The following is a 6,000-nucleotide window of genomic DNA, read 5'->3' on the forward strand; positions in this document are numbered from 1 at the left end:
GTGGCCGCCTCCTTGTTCTCTGCAGCTTATAGGGAATCTGTCAGTAGGATCAACCCTTTTAAGCCGTCTATATGGGCATGTAGGTCATAGGAAGCTGAATAAAATAACACCTTGATATCTGGGATCCGATATATTATTCTGTGGAAATCCACATTTTTCTTAATATGTAAATGAGCTGTTGAGATCTAAGGTTGGGATTTAGATCTCACTGAGAATCTGCCTCCAGAGCTTATTTTGAATGTAGGGGGCTGTGGAAATTCAAGGGTCAGTGGGTGATCTCGTCCACTGGCCTGAGTCCACATGGACCAGGGCTCATCCAACTGAACGCCCTCTCGCCTTTCCAGTGGGCAGAATACTACTCAGACAACACAGGTTGAGGGTAAAACAGAGTGGAAATACTTTATTGACCCACCAACAGACAATAACATAGAACAGTACCAGAAAATACACAAGATGGTGCAAATTACAGAGTCTCACCCTCTAGCTGGCTCACCGGGATTAGAGCAGCTGCGTATTCAGGGCTTCCAAGGCTAACTACCCCCAACAGTGGCACCTTGCTTTTGGCGGGCACCCACAAAGAGGAGGTACTAACAAGCTTAGGAAGCTGACAGTCCTTTGAGGCATGTGGCCAGGTGACCAGATGGTCCCAACCTGGGTTCCCTGAACGTCACTATGGAGCCAGGTGACTGGAGGGTCCCAAACTGGCTTCTCAAAACATATCCTTGGGGATCAGGCGACTAGAGGGTCCTAACCTGGTTTCCATAAATGTATCCATAGGTTCAATGATAGTTAATGGAGTAGATTTGTATTCTTCCAGCTAGGGCAGTGATCCTTAAGCTGGCATTCTGTAGAATGTCAAATCTGTGTCCCTCTTGATGGAGCCATGATGTGTTGGCAGCTGTCCTGTAGAGTGTTCCTGGCTGTGGTTTTGTAAAGAGTCTCTTGATACAGAGGCACATCCCCTTTTATAGTTCACAGCTCTTATTCAGGCATTTTTCCACAGGATTGGGGAAAGGTGGCAGGCGCTCATCTCTCATTTTTTGAGTATTTAATCAATCCGCACAGTTGGTTCCTCACTGCTGTGCAGGTGCACAAGCCACAGGGACTCACACAATGATTAATCAACATATTAACAAACATCGATTGTTCAATTACCCTATGTCGCTGTCCCTCAAAGATGGCAGACAATGAGCTGCAGCAAACAGCAACTCAAAAGTCAACAGACAGGCTCATACAAGCAATAGTCTGTGTTTCTTGACCAAACAAAGAAAAACACAACTTCAATAGTCAACATTCAGACAATAGCCTATTTCTCCTCGCCTACTGAAAATAGACTTTGTATAATTAAGATTAAATCCTGTGTTGTCACAGGGGAGTCACCACTGTGAGACTTGTAATGACTGATAGTCCGCTCTCCTGGACTACATGCCTTCCCTTTCATTTAAAATAATCCCAGGACAGACTCTCGGTGGGATCTATGTCCCACCCATAGATCTTAAGAGCTCATTTACATAGTAAGAAAAACAAGGATATCTCTGCAATAAGACAGCAGATTGCAGATATCAAGGTATCATTTTATTCAGCTTTCTATGACCTACGTGCCCATATAGACGGCTTAGGAGCATGGATCCTACTGACAGATTCCCTCAGCTTTCCATACGCACGTATGAAGCACAGTCAGGCACAGCTCCTTCTCTCCCAATATCTATTTTGAGGCCTTCTGGCACATAGCGAGGTGAGATATTAGAATTAGAGAACATCCTGACTGGGTAAACCTTGTGTTGTAGGAAACCTTTTATGCTTTTTTAATATTTTTTTACTCTTTACTTATTGCAGCGTTTCTATGTATTGTTTTCATTCTAGGTTATATTTGTCTGTTATTGGCCACATTGGATATGTGCACCTACACACTACACTTATAGTGACAGGTGTGCTGGCTGTGGCTCTTTGGTTTAGTAAGGATAATGCAGTAATTTTACTGCAAACGGATAAAGACTTTGTGCAGTCCTAGCGAAAAATAATGAAAAACGAAAGTGAAAAAACATCAAATGTAAGGGTCGCACCACGCTCGGTCTACAGTCAAATGGTCAACTGTGACACGCGACCTAAGACTTTTCTATCTTCTTCATTAGTGTGTGGGTTAAGACTTGAAATATGGGGATGAAAACCATAGTTCATGTAACTACTAGGCCAATGTTCATACAGAAGAACGGATAGATGTTCTGCAATTTATTTAGTGTGCAGTCCTCGCCTGAGGGAGTCTTCTCATGTCACCCCGTGTGTCTCTAGGCTGTTAGACATGAATCACCTTCCCCGCTGTGTCTCACAGACTCATCAGCACTAGACAAGCAATTTATGTAGCCACAGCGTTAGACATTTTGTAAGAAGGCAGAAAATAAAATGCCTGTCGTTCACCCACTGATCAGCACGTGCATAGGGTAGTAATGGGGGACAACTCCATATCCAATACTCAGTTCTTCTGTGGCTAAAACACCATGACCCAAGCTCTGCAGCCATAGCTTTTATCCAATATGGAAACTGTTCAAATGTCATGTAAGGAGGTGATGTAGCATTACAGGAAAAATATACATGACTGAGTAAAACACTTACAGGGACCCAGTCAAATAAAAAAAACGATATTTACTTGCAGATGAGGGGTTAATCTGTAGATAAGTAGTGTTTAAATCCGCCTGGCTGCCTTAGTGGAGCAACTGCTACAGACTCATGCGAAATGCGTTTTTGATTAAAAAAAACCTGAAACGCGTAAGAAAATTGATTATTTTTAACTATGACCAAATTGGGTATATTTTTATTTTATGCTATGCTATTAAAAGCTAAGTATTAACCCCTTTTTTGTCGATGCTTAAGAATCTCATATTTGGATTTTTTTATAGCTATTTGACCTCCATGTACCACACCCAGATCACAGGCCGTCTATCCTAAAAAGGTTTTTCTAGGCTCTCCAATTGAAATGTTGGAGAAGTGAACAGAACATCAATTCTTTTTCATTTTTTTGCACTGTGATTGACGGCCTACTCTATACACCCAGGCTGCTGAGAGAGCTGTCAAAGTAAAGTGTCAGGGGGTGAGTACAGCCACGGTGACTGAATCCACGCCATGCACTGCCCTGATGACTGGAAGCGACCGGCCACAGGGTGGATATCAGTTAATTTTCTCCCTAGGAGCTGTTGCTCCAGTAAGGCTACTTTCACACTTGTGTTTTTTTGCGTTGCGCTGCGTGCGCAGTGCAAACGCGCATAAAAACGCATCATGCGTTTTTTAATGCGTTTTCTTGTTTTTTGAGCATGGTTTTTGCAAAAAAACACATGATTTTTTTGCGTTGACATGCGCATGACCATGTGCACGTCAGCGCTCCCATAGACTTTAATGGGTTTTGGGTGAATTTCGTGCGCATGCGTTTTTTTGAGACAGGTCGGACGCACAAAAAATGCAACAGGATGCATTTTGTGCGCCCGGGCGCACACTACAAAAAAACTCATGCGCATACAAACGCATGACAATGCGCACCCATGTTAAGTATAGGAAAAAAACGCATGTGCATGTATGCGCAAAAACGCAGCGCAAAAACGCAGCGCAAAAAAACGCAAGTGTGAAAGTAGCCTTAGGCACCCGAACAGGATTTAAATGCTATTTAAAGATAGATTAACTTGATCTATGCAGGTAAATAGTGTTTTTTACATGACTGGTTCACTTTATTTTACTAATTTGTACAGACTTCCATCTCAGCATGCTCGAGTGCTAACCAAGTGACTTCAGCGTGCTTGAAAAATACGTTCGAGTTCCCGCGCCTGCATGTCTCACGGCTGTTCAACAGCTGTTAGGCCATCCCTGCATGTGTTGCGGATGTCGTTCAGCCGCAAGACATGCAGGTGCGGGGATTCTAACGTATTATTAGAGCACGCTGAAGTCATTCGGTTGGCACCCGAGCATGCTGAGATAACACCTTATCGAAGCTCATTCGCTCATCACTACTACCGAACAATAGCAGACAGACAGGCACAGCATCATCAGCACAGAAGGGGCCGAAGTTGTAGCCCTTGTCACGGCCAACATGGAGATGGATCTGCTTTGATGGTGAGACAGGCACTGAAATGAGGACATCAGGGCGCACTTGAACAATTTTAGTAAGTGCAATTAGGTAACATTCAAAGAGGACCGATCACCAAAATTTTCATGTTGAACTGGGCACATGATGTAATAGTGGCTGCGGAGCAGAGTAAAACATTTATTTTTTCTCCAGATTTGTTAATTTCTATTAAAGGAAACCTGTCATCTCGATTCAGTATGTTAAAATAAAGGTATGGCCATAATGACACTGTTATACTGATTTAATAGATACATGTAGGGAAGAAATCCAGACACAGATTCTTGTTTAATTCACGTTAGAAGTTTTGGCGCAACATCCTTTTCTGCACTGGGGCGGGACTGTGGGGCAGGACTATGGGTAGGGTTTTTGGGTCTGCTGCAGCCCCTCTGCATTTGTAAGAGCCTCATTCTTTAAAGCTCACACTAGCGCCGCCCTTGTCTCGGGCGGCGCTTGCATACATTCATCTCCCTGCTGTCTTCAGCAAAATGGCGCCAGTGGCGAAAATTCAGTGACGAGAAGAGATCTCAATTCTGTGAATGCGCTGCCAGTTTGCTGAAGATGTCAATCTGCTGAAAGCTCTACCCACAGTCCCGCCCAATGTACCAAAAGGATAGTGTACCAAAACTTCTAAAGTAAACTACAGCCAGGAGGCAGATTTTATTCCATACAGATATCTATTAAATCAGAATAACAGTGCCATTTTTTGGCCATATGTTTATTTTAACATACTAAATCATGATGACAGGTTCCCAGTGAGTCCAAGTGGATGTCATCAGATAGTTTTCATTAGGGAGTGTACTTCTTTCCCTTACATACTGACCAATCATAAGCAGGCAACAACCCATAACTGGACAGACAGTCTGGGGAGAGGGGTAGTACAGCAGCAGAGGTGACCATACAACAAAAGGAGGAGAACTGCTAGAAGGGTTTGTAACGGGATACAGCTAAACTCAGCTGTCCCTCACCCAACATTTACTCATACAGAAAGTTAGAGCAGGAGATCAGTGCTGTCTGATATTATACATCTCACACATTGAGAAACCTGTTCTAAGCTATAGTGCGGGTGGGTTCTTCTTTGCCATGATTTGAGCAGCATCATACAGGGGGATGAAGTACACGCCACCAGTGAGAACTATCAGATAGCACCCACTTGATAGATTGCCTATCAGTAGGATCAACCCACCTAAGCCTGCTATGTGAGCATTCAGGTCTTAGAAAGTGAAATAAAATTATACCTTGATATCTGCAGTCAGGCATTTTATTACAGAGAAATCCACGTTTTACTTACAGTCATCGCCAAAGCTACTGTATTGGCACCCTTGAAAATGTTGCAAAAAATTTAGTATTTCTCCCAGAAAATTATTGCAATTACACGTTTTGTTATACACATGCTTATTTCCTTTGTGTGTGTTGGAACAACACAAAAAAAAAAGATAAAAAAGCACAATGGACATTGTTTCACACAAATATCAGTCAATGTAAAACAATTAAAAGGGTTGCCCACTACTGGGACAACCCCTTCCCATTCCCCATGTTTGGCCGAATGAAAATAAAAACACCTATACTCACCCATTTCAGCAGTGTCAGCACCCGCGTTCCCCAGGCTCACGGGCGGTTGTTATGACATTTGAGGAAATCCAAAAATAAGAAAAGCAGAAACACGCCAAAAACCGTATAATAAAAAACCAAAGTCCTTTATTGCAGCCAAAAGTGCATGGACAAGGTTTAAGAGGGCAAGGTACGTGTAGGCATGCAGTAATGAAACAGGACTATGGCCGTTTCGCGTTAATCACGCTTCTGGACCCGTGGAAGCGTGATAAACGTGAAACGGCCGTAGTCCTGTTTCATTACAACATGCCTACACATACCTTGCCCTCTTAAACCTTGTCCAT

The 6,000-nt window shown here is 43.1% G+C and overlaps 1 protein-coding gene across 1 annotated transcript in view; it reads right to left on the reverse strand.

Annotated features, from left to right (window-relative positions):
* DAW1 (dynein assembly factor with WD repeats 1) overlaps window positions 1-6,000 on the reverse strand; it is a 118,333-nt gene that overhangs the window by 65,544 nt on the left and 46,789 nt on the right. The window lies entirely within an intron of this gene.

This window comes from Dendrobates tinctorius, unplaced genomic scaffold, assembly GCF_039654945.1.
Source record: "Dendrobates tinctorius isolate UK_male_01 unplaced genomic scaffold, ASM3965494v1 ptg000069l, whole genome shotgun sequence".
In the NCBI taxonomy this organism is placed as follows: domain Eukaryota; kingdom Metazoa; phylum Chordata; class Amphibia; order Anura; family Dendrobatidae; genus Dendrobates; species Dendrobates tinctorius.